The following is a 20,367-nucleotide window of genomic DNA, read 5'->3' on the forward strand; positions in this document are numbered from 1 at the left end:
CAGTGATGTAAGCTACAGATAACGGGCCTGCCCATCACAATATTGGATGGAGCCACCTGTCCTTTATTTAGATAATTTACAATCAGTATAGACATAGATCAAAGATGTATATGCACATACAATTTTGATTGGTAAATCACTGACCAATTTTACCACCCCTATGCAGTAAGTGGGCCAACAGACAATGCATTTGATGAACAGAGCTAAAATTGGCTAATCAAAATTGTATGTGTGTACCAGGTTTTACAGCTAATACTGTACATACTGAAAGTAGCAGGGATCAGCATACAATACAGCTGGTTTAAATTCAGTAAAGGCACAGAGTAACACCTTACACTGTACACACTGGAGGAAGATCAGCACACAGTGCAGGCACTAGAGAACAGCTTATACTGTACATACTGTAGGCAGCAGAGATCAGCACACTGCAGCTAGCACACCCAAAAATATGAGGGTTATGTTGTGCGGTGCGCTACACGCGCCCGACGAAAAATGGGGGTGGCCATGGACCAGAATGTGGGTGTGTTCATGGGTGGAGACACATTTACATGAACCTAGCAATGGTGGGACATTAGATTAGGACAGTGGTGGCGAACCTTTTGAAGGCCGAGTACCCAAACTGCAACCCAAAAGTCACTTATCTATCGCAAAGTGGCAACAGCTATTTAAACTAAATACTGTACAACTGTATTAACTCATACATGAACATTATGGAAAATCCAAGTTAAAAATAAACTGTGCAGAAAAAAAATGTATTCTTTTTTTAGAACCTCCCAGTTTTATTTTCTGTATTAAAAAGCTAAAAATAGTAGGTTTAATGCTTTTGTCTCATATGATGATCATTCAGCTTTTCCCATAGTCTCGCAGTTAGCAATCATGTGACCCCCAATAACACAAATTCAGCAATCATGAGGCCCCTATCAAGACAAATTCAGCAATCATGAGGCCCCTATCAAGACAAATTCAGCAATCATGAGGCCCCCAACAGGACACATTCAGCAATCATGAGGCCCCCAACAAATCATGAGGCCCCCAACAAGACAAATTCAGCAATCTTGAGGCCCCCAACAAGACAAATTCAGCAGTAATGAGGCACATAAATAGACAGCATTTCACATAAATAGGCAGAATGCCCCCTTAACATGGTAGACACCTCTCACCTGGCTTCTCCTCTACTGGTTGCTGTGCCTGGCAATACTGTTTTTGGCTGGATTGGGGATGATGTGTGGGCTGAAAGGCCTGGCAGTGATGCTGTGGCCTGGCTGGCGGTAATGCTGTGGCCGGGTTGGCTGGCGGTGATGCTGTGGCCGATGCTGTGGCTGGGTTGGCTGGCGGTGATGCTGTGACCTGGCTGGTGATAATTCTGGGCTGTGCTTGGCTGGTTGAAGTAAATGCTGGCCTGGCTGGTGGTGATGCTGTGGCCTTTTTGACAGTGATTCTGGGCTGGTTGGCTGGGGGTGATGCTGGGCTGGCTGGCCTGGATAGTTTAGGTAGTGACAGGTCCCCCCTAGTTAAGGGAGTGCCAGGAGTCCCCCAGTTTAGGTAGTGACAGGAGCACCCCAGTTCAGGTAGTGACAGGAGTCCCCCAGCTCATTTAGTGACAGGAGCCCCCCAGTTCAGGTATTGACAGGGACCCCCCAGTGTATGTAGTGACAGGAGCCCCCAGTTTAGGTAGAGACAGGAGCCCCCAGTTTAGGTAGTGAGTGACAGGGACCCCCAGGTTAGGTAGTGAGTGACAGGGACCCACAGGTTAGGTAGTGAGTGACAGGCACCCCCCAGGTTAGGTAGTGAGTGACAGGCATCCCCCAGGTTAGGTAGTGAGTGACAGGCATCCCCCAGGTTAGGTAGTGAGTGACAGGCACCCCCCAGGTTAGGTAGTGAGTGACGGGCACCCCCCAGGTTAGGTAGTGACAGGGACCCCCAGTTAGGTAGTGAGTGACAGGGACCCCCAGGTTAGGTAGTGAGTGATAGGTGCCCCCCAGGTTAGGTAGTGAGTGACCGAGGCCCTCAGGTTAGGTAGTGAGTGACAGGCGCCCCCCAGGTTAGGTAGTGAGTGACAGGCGCCCCCAGGTTAGGTAGTGACAGGGACCCTCAGTTAGGTAGTGAGTGACAGGGACCCCCAGGTTAGGTAGTGAGTGACAGGCGCCCCCCAGGTGAGGTAGTGAAAGGGACCCCAAGTTAGGTAGTGAGTGACAGGTGCACCCCAGGTTAGGTAGTGAGTGACAGGTGCCCCCCAGGTTAGGTAGTGACAGGGACCCCCAGTTAGGTAGTGACAGGTGCCCACCTTACCTTGACAGCCAGGGGTGTAACTAGGAATCGCCTCCCCCTGCAGACATTCTGAACGGGTCCTCTTCCCCTGGGCCCACTCAGGGCCGTTTTTGGGGGCTGGAGGGGTCGCAGAATGAGGGGAGAGCTTGGTAGCACATAGGTGGGGAGGGGGGATGGTCCCCGCCTCCCTAACTTTGGGCTCTCCCCTCTGCGCTCCCCTCCAGCATTGAATAGTGGGTATGCAGGCGGTGGGGCAGCAGCAGATACATACCTTCCTTGCACTCTAGCGCTGATGTTTCTCTCTCTAGTGTCTGACGCTACTTCCTGTTTATACAAGAAGTCGCATCAGAAGCTAGAGAGAGGAATATCCATGGAACACGAGGAAGGTATGTATCTGCCGCTGCCCCGCCACCTGCATACCCACTATTCAATGCTGGAGGGGAGCGCAGAGGGGAGAGCCTGAGGTGAGGGGGGGACCATCCCCCCTCCCCACCGATGTGCTACCAAGCTCTCCCCTCATGCTGCAACCCCTCCAGATCCTAGCGGTGGGGTACCCCTTTAAATAGATTGGGGGCATCACAGGACATTTTGGGGGCACAGGCCCCCATAAAATAGGGCTAGCAACACCCATGATTCCCAGCATAAGACCCCTCCCTGGTGGTGCCTAACCCTAAGACCCCCCCCCCTGGTTGTGCTTTATCTTAACCCCCCCCCCAAAAAAAAATCCTAACACTAAAGATCCTCCACCAATTTCTAACACTAAAGGCCTCCTCCACCAGCATTTACACAGATGCAGTTTGCACAGCGGGTAGCTTTGGCTTTCTTTTGGGCACCCTTTTCACCAGGACGTGTATTGCGCCATTTTGAACTGTTCTGAATATTCCAGTCACAAAACACAGCAAATCAACTCCCCAACTGATGGGGCAGCTTGAAAGATCAGCACAATATATTTCCTCTGGAACCAAATTGATGCTGTCAAAATAACAGCAAATGTCACATGTTTAAAAGAGCCTTGCTAATCATGATGCAGATCCCCATACCCCCTTCTCAATGTAAGTGCAGACAATGCTTTGGATCATACAAGGTTTATATCAAGATAAACTCAGAGACTTACATTAGCTGAATTTAAATTGCACACACACATTCTTTAACCACTTTACCCCCGCGCGTACGTATTTCTCCGCCCCTTTTTCCATCCTTTAAAAACCAGGGACGGAGAAACACGTACTTTCCGCGTTCCCGACGCTGCCCGCGCTCCCGCTCGTAAACACGCCGCCCGCCGCTAGTAAAACCGCCGCCGCCCGCTCGCCCAGAGATCAATGAACGGGAAAATCCATTCCCGTTCGTTGATCTAAGCCCCGCAATGATCAGCTGCTCTCCTATGGGCAGCGCGATCATTGTGAGAAAAAACTCACGTGTCCATGCTCATTATACTTCCTCCAAGCTTCCGGAAGGAAGCTTGGAGGTCGCATTAAAACAAAAAGTAACTGTGGCCATCTTGTGGCCAAATAGTAAACTACACCCTAACATTTTTTAACATACAAATAAATGACTTTTAACACATAAAATTAACTCATTACCTCCCACACTCCCCATTTTTTTTTTTTTTGTAATTAAAAAAAAATTAAAAAATTTACAATTAAAAAAAATACATAAATAGTTACCTTAGGGACTGAACTTTTTAAATATTTATGTCAAAAGGGGATAACACTGTTACTTTATAAACTATGGGCTTGTAATTAGGGATGGACGCAAAACTGAAAAAAATGCACCTTTATTTCCAAATAAAATATTGGCGCCAAACATTGTGATAGGGACATAATTTAAATGGTTTTATAACCGGGACAAAAGGGCAAATACGTTTCATGGGTTTTAATTACAGTAGCATGCATTATTTAAAAACTATAATGGCCGAAAACTGAAAAATAATTATTTTTTCCCCCACATTTTTCCTATTTTCCCATTAAAACACATTTAGAAAAAAATAATTCTTGGCATAATGTCCCACCTAAAGAAAGCCTAATTGGTGGCGAAAAAAACAAGATATAGTTCATTTCATTGCGATAAGTAATAATAAAGTTATAGACGAATGAATGGAAGGAGCGCTGAAAGGTGAAAATTGCTCTGGTGGTCAGGGGGTAAAACCCCTCAGTGGTGAAGTGGTTAATGAATACACAACAGGATTGCATAGGGCTTTTTTGCATTTTGCTATAATCCATTTTTAACACCTGTTTCATGTTCTTTATATAATTATAATGAAAGATTTTCTACAGTTTATGCTTTACTTATTTTTCATTCTAGAAAATGTTTTGCTGTGGGCTAGAATCATGTTTTGTGTATCATATCTGCTTATTGTTTTTGACTAAATTGTTGATGCGTAAGTAAGAAATCAGGAAAAAAAAATCAGCAAATACACAAAAACACCAAAAAATAATGTACTTGTACAGTACCTTGTCAGAGTGAAAGATGTTAAGAAGCTAGATGTAATTAATTAGGCTCATAAGCATTCCACTGGAATTTTTATTTCTCCAAAATATAAATCTCTGGCATATAAGCATTAGTGTCAAAGGGAAATTTCCCTTTTCTGTTTAACTTTATTATATTACAATATAGTACAAAGATAAGTAACATACATGATTAAGAACACAGCAACTCCAGTGTACCTCTAACATAAACTACCAAATTGGGATGTTAAGTCAAAGGATTAGTCTAGATGTTAAACATCAGTAATAAAGGTCAAAGCCCTGTGCAGCTAAATGGGAGATGGTAATTTCCAGAAAGTGATTCTGAGTACTGTTGCCAAGGTTGCAAGGAAGAGTAACTGCAAAAATACTTGTGCGGTATCAATCTTTATCTATGGCAATTTTATAACGCAAGTTGAATTACTCTTTGAATCTGTTTCTGTTTACCTAACTGCCGGTACTGGTAATTTTTTGCCTCGTTGCCTCCATCATAAAGTGGTGATTCATACTGCATCACACTGCCATATGCAGCTAACTGGGTGGTTTCTGGTCATCCATTGATGTCTTCCAACTGCTAACTAAAAACATTTCTTCTAATGTAAGTGGTTAAGATTTATTGTGGTTAGATGTAGAAGATTTCCATCATAAAAAAAGTAATGTATGTGAGAAAATTATTATTAAACTGTTACAAAGCAAATTGAAAAAACAAAGGTTGTCCATGAGCACTTCTAGCTACCTGAATTTCATACATGCAAGAAATGTATAAACTGATGTCACAGTTGACAGCCTTTTTAGGATGCTTTTGGTCTGGCCATTGTGTTTTTCCTCTATCTTAATAACCTTTGAATCACTGATGCAGAATTAAGTCCAGTGTTCTGATAGTTTTGGCAATACTGGTAACATACTTGCTCTAGATATTTAACTGGATAAGGCTGAGTTCATACTTATTACATTTCATGTGCATTTTCTAAATGTGTAAAATGCATTTGCAGGACATATAATTAAATTTAATGACAAAATTACTTCTTGCAGTATATATTTGCATATCACATGCAATTTCACATTGATCTACTTCAGTGGTAAAAAAAAATGCACGTGAACGTCAAAGGGAACATGACAAAACCAGAAAACAAACAGCCCATTTTTCACTGTGATAAGTGTGAAGTGAACCCTCCCTAAGTATAAAGTCCAGGATCACAATCAGGCAATTGCCGTTTTTTAAATAAAAAAAGTTAGCATTTTATATATTCCTTTTAGTTATGGTTTATTTTTAGCCTAACTCTAAAAATAACAAAGGACACATATACTAGCATTCATTTCAGAGTGGCATTTCCTGAGATCAGTAACTATGGTCTTTCTGATGCAATGCTGACAGTACTAAGAAATGACCCAGCACAATGCTTTATCAATCAACTATCACATCATTCCACTTCCCTTCACAGGGTCATGGGGAAGATGGGAAGCAGATTTGTCAGGTTCACTTGGTTGATGCACACATTTTCTCTCTGTTATAATTAGCATTGCATTTTCTTTCCTTTGGAGACAAGTGGTGAATGGCTTGTTTTAGGAGGTGAGAGCCCTGGAGCAGGCTGTTTGCGCCTGTCCTCCCCTTATGTGTCGCGCCCAGGTCATGCGCATGTAGCAGAACGCAATGGACTTTAAGGTAAGTGCCTGTTTTTAATCTTGGGAGGTGTGTGCGGGTGCCTCTTCCCGGTGCTGGCCACGCTGGGGAGATCGCCTGCACCCCCCAGCCTCCCCTTCCGGGGTGCCGCTGTGTGGGTTCCAGGCGGTGAGAGAGCCAGGGGCCCCCGCAGCCCCCCGGTTGTATGGGGGCAATGGGAAGCCTCCTCGTGGCGCCCCTGGATAGTGCTAATGTAGCATGAACTAATTCCCGCAGGGCGATTGTTTTGCGGTTTTGGTTTTTGACCCTGCATATTTAGGCATGCGAAAGCAAATGCATATTTGCATGAGCAATGTCTCGTGATTAGCCAATAGGCCAAATTTGCAAAGCCAGATTTGTCAGGTTCACTTAGTTGATGCACACATTTTTGCTCTGGTGTAATTAGAATTATTAATGAAGATGGGAAGCAGCCCTAAGAATCAAAGATGCACCTATTACTTTTCCACAGCTACTGTGACCTTAAGGGTAGAGATGTGGTGGCAATCTTGAAAGACAAGTTCACTGGCTTCTTTCCATCAATCACTTCACCATAGTTACTGGAAAGAGGTTGAGTTGTATCTTAGGAAATGGTTACAGATGGCTTGTGGGTCCTGAAGGATGTAGTAAGTATAAAGCTGTCTCCCTGCAATGACATTTTCACTGTATGGCTACATTTCTACTTTAACAGACATTTGTAATCAATCCTGATGATTTAGATACATATGTGAACCTTATAGTTAAAGGGAATCCGAGGTGGCAGGGATTTGGAGGCTGGCATGTTTATTTCCTTTTAAATAATACCAGTTGCCTGGCACTCCTGCTGATCTTTCTAGTCAGTCAGCAGGGGCGTAACAATAGGGGCTGCAGCCCCTGCACCCGTGGGGAGGCCCGCTCAGGGCCATTTTCGGGGGCAGGATGGGTCGCAGCATGAGGAGAGAGCATGGCCGCACATCAGCGGGGAGGGTACAGCCCCCCGCCTTCCTCAACCCGGGCTCTCCCCTCAGCACGCTCCCCTCCTGGCGGCGGGCAGGAACACATACCTCCATGTGTTCCACGTGCCAGTGGTTCTGCTCTCTAAGTGTCGGACGCTACTTACTGTTTAAATAGGATGCGACGTTATGCACTTAGAGATCGGTCCTTCGTGGTGGATGGCGGTATGTAATCCTGCCGTCGTCCACTGCCACTGATAATTGCAGGAGGGGAGAGCCCGAGGTGAGAGGGGGGAGACTGGCCCCCCTCTCTGCCGATGTAGGTGGCCATGCTCTATTTTCATGCTGCGACCCCTCCTGCCCCCCAAATTGGCCCTGAGCGGGCCCCGGGGGGTAGAGCATCAACATTTTTGCAGGGGGGCTCAGTGATTTCTAGTTACACCCCTGTCAGTCGGGTCTAAATCACACACCTGAAACAAGCATGCAGCTAATTGTCAGATTTGTCATTAACACCTAATCTTCATGCTTGTATATGCTTGTATAGTGTCTATGGCTTAAAGTATGAGAGGCAGAGGATCAGCAGGACAGCCAGGCATTGAGCATTGTTTAAAAGGAAAAAAACATGACAGCCAGGGTGTATGATGATCTGTGCCACAGAAACTAGTACATTTTAGGACCTCTACTTTATTTATCATTTTATATGTAATTGGTAGGAGCTAATGGTCATGTAGCCTCTAGTGCAGAGAGCTGGACTGTATATTGTTTTATCACCACATGTTAATAGTTTAAAAAAAACATAATTTTACTGTACATTAATTTGTAATTAGATGTATAAGATGCAGCAGCACTATTTGCTTGTTACAGAAACAGAGGATGCCTTCTGTGCAGTGTTGATGCTTTATTCCGCTCCTCTTATTTAACCATTCTCTCTTCTCAGGCTTACTAAAAGCAATAAACTATTAGTTATGGTAGTTATCCATGCTGACTGATTTTTATTTTGCAGTCTTTCTACAATTATGCAAAATACAATGACTAACACAGAATATACAGTACAAGACGCTGTATAAGTGTGGAAGTTTTCGTATTTTGCAGTGTTGCAAATTGAAATAAAAATAGATTTACCTATGGTTTAAAGAAGAGCTTTAGGTTCTGCTGCAAAAATACACTTCCCAGAAAAACTCAGTAAAAATGCTGGACAATGAACATCATACAGTCACCTTTGCAAAAATGACTGCCAGCCCCATCACTTCCAGCACTTTGCATTATGGTAAGGTATCCGAGTGGCTGCCAGAAGGAGCAGACTAGAAAGACATCACTGAATGAAGACACTCATAACAGACATAGCCACCGCATGAGAGCACACAGAGTACAGTCCAATCCTTAGTACCTAGATTATACAGGCAGCACTAAGCTATACTGTAGGTGGGTGCCACCATAGCCCAATCCCCAGCTGCTAATGATCCCCAGGCGACTACTTAGCCGGCACTCAGCTTTATTGTAGTTTAGTGGCTCCATAGCCGAGCCCTGTACTGCTACCAAACCCCAGATACCTATTATACACAAATGCCGCTTGGCTATACTGTAGCCAACCAGCACTGGAGCCATTCCTAGCCAATAAAAAGAAAGTTGAAGTGGGGCACTGGTGCACAATTTCACAGGTGAGTTCCAAAGCCCAATTTAAGTGCATTGAACCATACTAAAAATATAATGCAAAAAATACAAGCATTTAACATAGAACTAGGATACTTGTAGAATGAAAAATGTGAAAAATTCAAGGGAGGGTGAATAATTATCTACTGTATATTAACCACTTTAGCCCACAGGGCGTAGCTCCTACGTCCAAATATGCAAGCTGGACCTGGGAGCTATGCCCATGAAAAAATGGAGCCGCCAGGGTTCACAGGGCCACAGCCGCCGGGATGTGTGGGCCGCCCATTAGCCTGGAGATCAATGAATGGGAAAGCACTTCCCATTCATTGATCTAAGTCCCCTAGAATGATTGCTGGCTTCTATGGAGAAGCCACAATTGTTCTGTTACGCATCCCCTCTTCACTTCCTGTAAGTACGCTTACAGGAAGCAACAGCAAAAAATGTTTTGACTGTGGCCAAATAGTAAAACTACATCTACATACATTTTTTTAACGAATAGACATTTTTACATTTAAAATTAACTGTTTGCCTCCCACACACCCAAAAACACTCAAATAACATTTTTAATTAGAAAAAAATTACAATAATAAAAAAAATAGTTACCTAATGGTCTGAACTTTTTTAATATGCATGGCAAGAGGTTATAATACTAATATGTTTTAAATTATAAGCTTGTAAATTGTGATGGACGCAAAACTGAAAAAATGCACCTTTACTTCCAAATAAAATATTGGCGCCATACAATGTGATAGGGACATCATGTTAATGGTGTAATAACCGGGACAAAAGGGCGAATAAAATATATGGGTTTTAGTTATTTTTAATTAATTATTTTTCTCTTAATATTCCTGTTAAAATGCATTCAGAATAAAATATTTCTTAGCAAAATGTACCACCCAAAGAAAGACTGATTGGTGGCGGAAAAAACAAGATATAGGTTATTTCACTGTGATAATTAGTGATAAAGTTATTGGTGAATGAATGGGAGGTGAAAATTGCTTAGATGCATCAGGTGAAAAAACACTATAGGCTGACGTGGTTAAAAAACTACAGGGAGAATGTACAGTCATGTATCTCACATACAATCATGGAACATAAAGCACATCATTTGTAAAAATGCCATATGAAAAAAAATACTTTTAGATAAACAACTCACCATAACACAAATAAATGTGTGCTGAACTGAAAATGCATTCTAGTGTCTCTTTAAACATGACTATCTTATTTTATTATCATATGAGAAATCCTTACTTACTTATTGTTTTCAGCTGTTTTTCACTAATTGTACCACTATAAATCAAGCAGTTGTAGCTAGCAGAGACAAAACCTACCTGTGTTGACTCTTAGACATTCACCGGCTTTAGAAATTTCATTACGGACTTCAGCCCTCGATGACTGAAAGTAGATGTCAATGTTACATGAACTTAAGTGACCCGTTGGCTTTCAGACATGTACTTGACTGCCAGGGAAGCTATGCAACAATTTAGAGATCAACAACTGAAAAAAGTTTTATGTTTGATTTTGCTTGCTTTTTTTACACTCCTGAAAGGCACTTTGTTACAGCAAAAACAGATTTCAGAATCCATTAGTCACGACCTGAAGGTCATACTTTAATGTTAGGTTTATTGGTTCCCAGCTTAGCTTAAGTAAGAGGAAGTAATAGGCATTTCCATTATTAAATGATGATTTTGAAGTTAATAACTTCAATAATCACGAGATGCAAATATGCACAAACTCCATATTTTTCCCCATTCAGATGATTCTACAAAATGCTTCCACTAAAACCTATGCTTAGAAATCAACGAGGGCTCTCTTTATGAGTGGCTTTCTGAAAATAGATAGCTGTCTGTAATACAGAATGCCCTGCCAACTTATGGTTAAGCAGAACCACTGCCTTATAGGCAGGGCCGGATTCAAGCCAAGGCCACATAGGCCATGGCCTAGGGAACCACAGGATCAAGGGTGGGTGGGCAGGAGGCAATACTGGGGGAAGGGTCACCTGGCTACCTAAACTGGAGGGAGAGGGATCATCAGGTTATCTAGACGGAAGTGGGGGAGGGTCATCTGGCTTCAAAAACTAAAGGGAAGGGGGAGGGTTCACCAGGCTAAACTTTGGAGGGGAGGGTTATCTGGCTACCTATACTGGAGATGGGGAGGAAAGGGTCATCTGGCTACCTATACTGGAGGGAGGGGAAGGGTCATGTGGCTATCTATACTGAAGGGGTCATCTGGCTACCTATACTGAAGGGGGGTGGCTGCTGATAGTGGTCTTGGGTGGTAAAGAGTACAAATCCGGCTCTGCTTATAGGAGTTCCTCTTTGCTCATGTAGAGCTGAATAATTGTAAATGTCTTCTGATATGAAGTTTACTGAGCACCTGAGTGCTCCTAAACTCTGAAAACACCATTGCCCCCTGCCCAATCAGTTGTACCTGGTGAGGGGTGGGTGGATTTCTGGTCTAAAGGGAGGGGTTTGGAGAAAGCTTGAGCAGTTCAACCCCCATGCGTACAGATGCACCATTTTTCCACCCATCCCATGGTGTGCTCAGCCTCCTGCTCTGCCTCCTCACTACCTTTTCTGCCTCTGGTGCTGGTTTCAGACCCAGTAGACTGGAGCTGGAGGACTCACACAGTGTACCTGTCCCACCTCCTTTGCCTGATCCTCCCTCTCCTGCAAGGGTCAGCCCAGTGTCACAATCTCCTCCAGGGCAGCTGCAGTCAACCACATGCTTCATGTCTTACAGTAAGTCCAGGCCAGCCAGCCCAGCATCACCACCAGCCAGGTCAGCCAGCCCAGCATCACCATTAGCCAGGTTAGCCAGCCCAGCATCACCACCAGCCAGGTCAGCCAGCCCAGCATCACCACCAGCCAGGTCAGCTAGCCCAGCATCACCACCAGCCAGGTAAGACAGACAGCCCAGCATCACCACCAGCCAGGCTAGCCAGCCCAGCATCACCACAAGCCAGGCCAGCCAGCCCAACATCACCACCAGCCAGGTCAGGCATCCCAGCATCACCACCAGCCAGGTCAGACAGCCCAGCATCACCACCAGCCAGGTCAGCCAGCCCAGCATCACCACCAGCCTGGTCAGACAGCCCAGCATCACCACCAGCCAGGTAAGACAGACAGCCCAGCATCACCACCAGCCAGGCCAGCCAGCTCAGCATTACCACCACCCATGCCAGCCCAGCCCAGCATCACCACCAGCCAGGTCAGCCAGCTCAGCATCACCACCAGCCATGCCAGCCAGCCCAACATCACCACCAGCCAGGCCAGCCAGCTCAGCATCACCACCAGCCATGCCAGCCAGCCCAACATCACCACCAGCCAGGTAAGGCATCCCAGCATCACCACCAGCCAGGTCAGACAGCCCAGCATCACCACCAGCCAGGCCAGCCAGCTAAGCATCACCACCAGCCAGGTCAGCTAGCCCAGCATCACCACCAGCCACGTTAGTCAGCCCAGTATCACCACCAGCCAGGTCAGCCAGCCCAGCATCATCACCAGCCAGGTCAGACAGCCAAGCATCACCACCAACCAGGTCAGACAGCTCAGCATCGCCACCAGCCAGGTCAGCCAGCCCAGCATCACCACCAGCCAGATCAGTCAGCCCAGCATCATCACCAGCCAGGTCAGGCAGCTCAGCATCACCACCAACCAAGTTAGTCAGCCCAGCATCACCACCAGCCAGGTCAGCCAGCCCAGTATCACCACCAGCCAGGTCAGCCAGCCCAGTATCACCACCATCCAGGTCAGCCAGCCCAGCATCATCACCAGCCAGGTCAGACAGCCCAGCATCACCACCAACCAGGTCAGACAGACAGCCCAGTATCACCACTAGCCAGGTCAGCCAGCCCAGCATCACCACCAGCCAGGTCAGACAGCCCAGCATCGCCACCAGCCAGGTCAGCCAGCCCAGCATCACCACCAGCCAGATCAGTCAGCCCAGCATCATCACCAGCCAGGTCAGGCAGCTCAGCATCACCACCAGCCAGGTCAGACAGCCCAGCATCACCACCAGCCAGGTCAGACAGCCCAGCATCACCACCAGCCAGGTCAGACAGCCAGCCCAGCATCACCACCAGCCATGTCAGCCAGCCCAGCATTACCGAAAGCCAAATCAGTCAGCCCAGCATCACCACCAGCCAGGTCAGACAGCCCAGCATCACCACCAGCCAGGTCAGCCAGCCAGCCCAGCATCACCACCAGCCATGTCAGCCAGCCCAGCATTACCAAAAGCCAAGTCAGTCAGCCCAGCATCACCACCAGCCAGGTCAGGCAGCTCAGCATTACCACCAGCCAGGTCAGCCAGCCCAGTATCACCACCAACCAGGTCAGGCAGACAACCCAGTATCACCACTAGCCAGGTCAGCCAACCCAGCATCACCACCAGCCATGTCAGCCAGCCCAGCATTACCAAAAGCCAAGTCAGTCAGCCCAGCATCACCACCAGCCAGGTTAGTCAGCCCAGCATTACCACCAGCCAGGTCAGCCAACCCAGTATCACCACCAACCAGGTCAGGCAGACAACCCAGTATCACCACTAGCCAGGTCAGCCAGCCCAGCATCACCACCAGCCAGGTCAGACAGCCCAGCATCGCCACCAGCCAGGTCAGCCAGCCCAGCATCACCACCAGCCAGATCAGTCAGCCCAGCATCATCACCAGCCAGGTCAAGCAGCTCAGCATCACCACCAGCCAGGTCAGACAGCCCAGCATCACCACCAGCCAGGTCAGCCAGCCAGCCCAGCATCACCACCAGCCATGTCAGCCAGCCCAGCATTACCGAAAGCCAAGTCAGTCAGCCCAGCATCACCACCAGACAGGTCAGGCAACTCAGCATCACCACCAGCCAGGTTAGTCAGCCCAGCATCACCACCAGCCAGGTCAACCAGCCCAGTATCACCACCAGCCAGGTCAGCCAGCCCAGTATCACCTCCAGCCAGGTCAGACAGCCCAGCATCATCACCAGCCAGGTCAGACAGCCCAGCATCACCACCAGCCAGGTCAGCCAGCCAGCCCAGCATCACCACCAGCCAGGTCAGCCAGCCCAGCATCACCACCAGCCCGATCAGCTAGCCCAGCATCACCACCAGCCAGGTCAGACAGCCCAGCATCATCACCAGCCAGGTCAGACAGCCCAGCATCACCACCAGCCAGGTCAGAGAGCCCAGCATCACCACCAGCCAGGTCAGACAGCCAGCCCAGCATCACCACCAGCCATGTCAGCCAGCCAAGCATTACCGAAAGCCAAGTCAGTCAGCCCAGCATCACCACCAGCCAGGTCAGACAGCCCAGCATCACCACCACCAGCCAAGTCAGACAGCTCAGCATCACCACCAGCCAGGACAGACAGCCCAGCTTCACCTCCAGCCAGGTCAGACAGCCCAGCATCACCACCACCAGCCAAGTCAGACAGCTCAGCATCACCACCAGCCAGGACAGACAGCCCAGCTTCCCATCCAGCCAGGTCAGACAGCCCAGCATCACCACCAGCCAGATCAGACAGCCCAGCATCACCACCAGCCAGGCCAGCCAGCCCAGCATCACCACCAGCCAGGCCAGCCAGCTCAGCATCACCACCAGCCAAGTCAGCCAGCTCAGCATCACCACCAGCCATGCCAGCCAGCCCAGCATCACCACCAGCCAGGTCAGTCAGCCCAGCATCACCACCAGCCAGGCCAGCCAGCCAGCCAAGCATCACCACCAGCCAGGTCAGCCAGCTCAGCATCACCACCAGCCAGGCCAGTCAGCGCAGCATCACCACCAGCCAGGTCAGACAGCCCAGCATCACCACCAGCCATGTCAGCCAGCTCAGCATCACCCCCAACTAGGCCAGCCAGCCCAGCATCACAACCAGCCAAGCCAGCCAGTCCAGCATCACCACCAGCCAGGTAAGCAGAGAAGAAAGACAAAAGAGAAGTGAACTATACAAATAAAAGGAACATTATCATGAAAATGTGTAAAATATAAAATACATGTGTATGTATTAACACACATTTGAGTAAAAAGCACTATACATTCCTTTTTTTCTATGGAAATTTTAGTGGGTTTTATAAATCTGACATATCTGACAGGTTGAGAGTATCCCTACTCCTCATGGGAGATCTTCCGGGGTTTCTTTATTTTCAAAAGCACTTAGTTACTTAGTTACAGCAGTTAGTTTTTAAATTGCTGAGACATAACTTCCAGAATAGTGTGCAATGAGTAGGGAGGCCAGAATCCTATCCAGGGAATGCTTTTGTAAAAAAAATAAAGACAAAACAGAGACTCCCCCATGAGGAGATGGACTAGTCCAAAACCTGCCAGATCTGTAAGATTTGGACTATCTACTATAAGTGACAGCAGCATAGGAAAAAAGTAATTTAAAATGCATTTTACTCTGGGAGAAATTTACTTATAACTATGTGTACACATTTAATTTACATTTTTTCACAATAAATGTCCTTTAATGCCGTGGGAGCAATTTACACACTCATGTATAAAACAGGGATCATCTAGTTTACTCTCAGTATAAGAACAGAGTAACATCTTATTCTGAACCTTCTGGAAGTGACACTTCAATGTTCTAAAATGAGGTTAAAATCAGCATTACAAGCATAATGCATTACTGATTAGATTTTTTAGTCATTTAAAGTGCTTCTTCTCCATATAAATGCACTAATACTTTTAATTCTGATCTACAACGATGCTGGTTTAGAAGCTCTGATTGCTTGAACACGTAGCCAACAAAGTAAACAATTAATTACGAATGAGGTTCTAAATATTTTCTTTAATGATTGTAGTGTAAGGTACAGTACGCACCCGCATTTAAATAGATGCACGCACTGCTGACAACAACCTCTCTCCTTAGCTAGATGCCATAAATAGCAAATCATGAAAAATACATAAATTAGAATCAAAATGTGACCTAGATATTCTGAAGCCTCCAGTTTATTTTCTAGCAGGGAGAGAGTGTGACTGTTTCTTAGTAATTCTTTTATTGTTCACTAAATGTACTGCACCTCAAGCCAGCATTATTTCTATACTCTTCTCACTCAAAACTGCAGTCAGGAACATTTGACAAGGACAGGCTACTATAATACGACCTTAGGGGTATATTGTGTTGGTATATTGTGCTGTATGTAAAAATATTTTTGGGGATTTGTAATATGAAAAATGCATTATTTAATGCACATTTTAATGCAAATATTAGGTGTTCAATAGATCATTTCTGCTGAATCACAATTTTTATACTGTCCGGCTTATCTTAGTTGAAAGAAAATGCCTCCAGGTTATCCAATGTGCTGGACAAGGGGTTGGTGGGGTAGGGAATTGGAAGATGAAGGAGGCAGCTTTATTAAACTTTATTATGCTGACACAGCATAGAGTTTACTACACTGGCTCCCACACTTCTAATGCAAACAAGCATGCCTGCATATGCTTTGTTCTAATTCCATTGGCTCTTGACCCTGTGACCACTGTGAGACAATCACGCTAAGCACCTAAGGGGCTAGTGCTACATGGCTAGTGTTACATGGTGGACATGGAGTCAAGGGGAAATTTGAGTGGTTATAATTGAAGGCAGCTTGTATGTGAGAGGTGAGATTAAATACAGACATGCCTAAAAGTTTTGAGATTGACACCAGTGGTGCTCAAATACCCCTTTTCAAAATTCGAATTTGGTCGAATTCGAATAGTAAATTATTCGAGGTCAGTCGAATATTCGAGTCGAATAAATTTTACTATTCGATTCGACCTCGGACTTCGAGCTCACTATTCGAGTCGGTATTCGAGCTCATTATTCGAGCTGACTATTCGAATTGGCCTTAAATAGCTTCCTACACTTGTTTTGAGGGTGAATGATGCAAGAAACATCTTTTTTTCCAAGTAACAATAGCAAGTGATTATGTGGGGATGTTCCTTTAAAAAAAAAAAGGTGAAAAGAGAAGTTGTGTCCAGAATTTTGTTCAGTACTGTATATACTTCTTCTTCTTCTTCTTCTTCTTTATCTTCTATATCTTCTTCTTCTTCTTCTATATCTTCTTCTTCTATATCTTCTTCTTCTATATCTTCTTCTATATCTTCTTCTTCTTCTTCTTTTATATTGTCTTCTTCTTCTTCTTCATCTTCTTCATCATCATCTTCTTCTTCTTCATCTTCTTTTTCTTCATCTTCTTCATCTTCTTCTTCTTCATCTTCTTCTTCTTCATCTTCTTCATCTTCTTCTTCATCTTCTTCATCTTCTTCTTCATCTTCTTCATCTTCTTCATCTTCTTCTTCATCTTCTTCATCTTCTTCTTCTTCATCTTCATCTTCTTCTTCTTCTCCTTCTTCTTCTTCTTCATCTTCTTCTTCTTCATCTTCTTCATCTTCTTCTATATCGTCTTCTTCTTCACTTATTTCTCTTTTAAATTTTTTTTTTAAAGAAATGCAGCTATTTTTGAGCGTAACAAATAGCTGGTGGCGCACGCATGTTGGAAGCGCCATTGTATGTGCTCCCTGGCAGTGGAAACACACAGACAGCAGGAGGTAAATTCAGCAGTAGGAGGAGGAGGATGAGTGTGTGGCAGCAGGCAGTCAATGAGGCAGGCAGCGTGACATAATAGCCCTGGTACCTAGCGGTGATACCAGGGCTGTAAATAAACACAGCAGGCAGGAGGTCCCAGACAGCGGTCGTGCAGCCCACATCGTGTCCAATACACAACTGGGACAACACAGTTTTCAACCCGGGCACCTCAGAAAAATTAAACCTTTTTTTTAATGGTTTTTTGGTTTTGTTTGTAAAACAAATTACACAGATATATAGCTATTGTTTGACGTAATAGCTGGTGGCAGAGTGGCAGCAGAATGTAATTCTGTGTACCCTGGCAGTGGGAAACACAGACCGACAGCAGCAGCAGCAGGAGGAATGGAGGAGTAATGTGAGCAGCTATTGTTTGACGTAATAGCTGGTGGCAGACTGGCAGCAGAAGGTAAATCTGTGTACCCTGGCTTTGGGAAACACAGACAGACAGCAGCAGCAGGAGGAATGGAGGAGTAATTATGTGAGCAGCTATTGTTTGACGTAATAGCTGGTGGCAGAGTGGCAGCAGAAGCTAATTCTGTGTACCCTGGCAGTGGGAAACACAGACAGACAGCAGCATCAGCAGGAGGAATGGAGGAGTAGTGTGAGTGTGGCAGCAGGTAGGCAGCGTGACATAATAGCCCTGGTACCTAGCGGTGATACCAGGCCGTAAATAAACACAACAGGAGGTCCCAGACAGCGGTCGTGCAGCCCACATCGTGTTCAATACACAACTGGGACAACACAGTTTTCAACCCGGGCACCTCAGAAAAATTAAACCTTTTTTTTGTAATGGTTTTGTAGTTTTGGTTTTACAACCAATTACACAGATATAGCTATTTTTTGATGTAATAGCTGGTGGCAGAGTGGCAGCAGAAGGTAAATCTGTGTACCCTGGCGTTGGGAAACACAGACAGACAGCAGCAGCAGCAGGAGGAATGGAGGAGTAATTATGTGTGCAGCTATTGTTTGACGTAATAGCTGGTGGCAGACTGGCAGCAGAAGGTAATTCTGTGTACTCTGGCAGTGGGAAACACAGACAGACAGCAGCAGGAGGAATGGAGGAGTAGTGTGAGTGTGGCAGCAGGCAGGCAGCGTGACATAATAGCCCTGGTACCTAGCGGTGATACCAGCCCGTAAATAAACACAACAGGAGGTCCCAGACAGCGGTCGTGCAGCCCACATCGTGTCCAATACACAACTGGGACAACACAGTTTTCAACCCGGGCACCTCAGAAAAATTAAACCTTTTTTTTTTTTTTTGTTTTTTTTTGTTTTGTTTTTACAACAAATTACACAGATATAGCTATTTTTTGACGTAATGGCTGGTGGCAGAGTGGCAGCAGAATGTAATTCTGTGTACCCTGGCAGTGGGAAACACAGACCGACAGCAGCAGCAGGAGGAGGAATGGAGGAGTAATGTGAGCAGCTATTGTTTGACGTAATAGCTGGTGGCAGTGTGGCAGCAGAAGGTAATTCTGTGTACCCTGGCAGTGGGAAACACAGACAGACAGCAGCAGCAGGAGGAATGGAGGAGTAGTGTGAGTGTGGCAGCAGGTAGGCAGCGTGACATAATAGCCCTGGTACCTAGCGGTGATACCAGGCCGTAAATAAACACAACAGGAGGTCCCAGACAGCGGTCGTGCAGCCCACATCGTGTCCAATACACAACTGGGACAACACAGTTTTCAACCCGGGCACCTCAGAAAAATTAAACCTTTTTTTTTATGGTTTTTTGGTTTTGTTTGTAAAACAAATTACACAGATATATAGCTATTGTTTGACGTAATAGCTGGTGGCAGAGTGGCAGCAGAAGGTAAATCTGTGTACCCTGGCAGTGGGAAACACAGACAGACAGCAGAAGGGCAGTACACAGCAGCCCACTGTAGGTGTAAAATGTGTGGCTGCAGGCGACGTAATAGTCAAAGTGAACCAGGCTGGCTTAGTGAGCAGGAGCCAGGAGGTGGTAAAGGGTGGTAAGGCACATTAACGATGGTTCTTAGCCAGTTCATGTCCCCCTCTCGCCGACAACAGGGGCCAGGAACTCTCCTTCCACCCACGCCTGGTTCATCTTGAGAAACGTCAGTCTGTCCACAGACTTGTGAGACAGACGTGAGCGTTTCTCGGTGACCACACCACCATCTGCACTGAAGCAGTGCTCGGACAGCACGCTGGAAGGGGGCAGGACAGCACTTCCAGGGCGTACTGCGCCAGCTCGCTCCAGATCTCCAGGCGCTTGACCCAATACTCCATGGGATCAACAGGGGCATCGCTGTCAAGCCCGCTGTAGGACCCCATGTAGTCAGCCACCATGCGGGTAAGGCGCTGGCTGTGACCGGAGGAGGATGCTGCTGCATGCACCTCCTCTCTAGTCACTGCTGCCGGAACCTCTACAGTCCTGTAGAGCTCGTGGCTGAGAGACAGCAGGTCTGTGGGGCGCTTGCTGCTGGATGCAGGCACCTGCTGCTGCCTCTGTGCTGGCTGCTGGACAGTGGGGGTGGAAGGCTGGGGGAAGGCTTCCTCCAAGCGCTCAACAAGGGCCTGCTGCAAGCTCCTTATTTGTTGCGCTGGGTCTCCTCCTGCAGGCGGCAGGAACTGGCTCAACTTCCCCTTGAGGCGTGGGTCCAACATCATGCTGATCCAGATGTCCTCCCTCTGCTTCATCTGGATCACCCTGGGGTCCCTGCGCAGGCACGTCAGCATGTGCGCTGCCATTGGGAAGAGGCGGGCCACGTCTGCTGGCACATCGACGGCAGTGCTGCTGTCCTCATCCTCCTCCTCTGCCTCGTCAGCCTCATCCTCTCTCCACCCCTGCACCAACTCAGCTGCACTGTGCTGCTCCCCCTCATCAGCAG

General features: G+C 46.6%; 1 protein-coding gene across 10 annotated transcripts in view; it reads right to left on the reverse strand.

Moving 5' to 3' along the window:
- Positions 1–20,367, reverse strand: part of LINGO2 (leucine rich repeat and Ig domain containing 2) — a 2,118,418-nt gene that overhangs the window by 1,614,121 nt on the left and 483,930 nt on the right. The window contains exon 1 of one of the 10 annotated variants that reach the window (XM_068234703.1): positions 10,225–10,267. The exons of the other annotated variants lie outside the window; for them this stretch is intronic. The gene's annotated coding sequence lies outside the window, so the exon portion shown is untranslated. Of the gene's footprint in view, positions 1–10,224; positions 10,268–20,367 lie in introns of those variants that run through there. 10 annotated transcript variants of the gene reach the window in all.

This window comes from Hyperolius riggenbachi, chromosome 1, assembly GCF_040937935.1.
Source record: "Hyperolius riggenbachi isolate aHypRig1 chromosome 1, aHypRig1.pri, whole genome shotgun sequence".
Lineage (NCBI taxonomy): Eukaryota > Metazoa > Chordata > Amphibia > Anura > Hyperoliidae > Hyperolius > Hyperolius riggenbachi.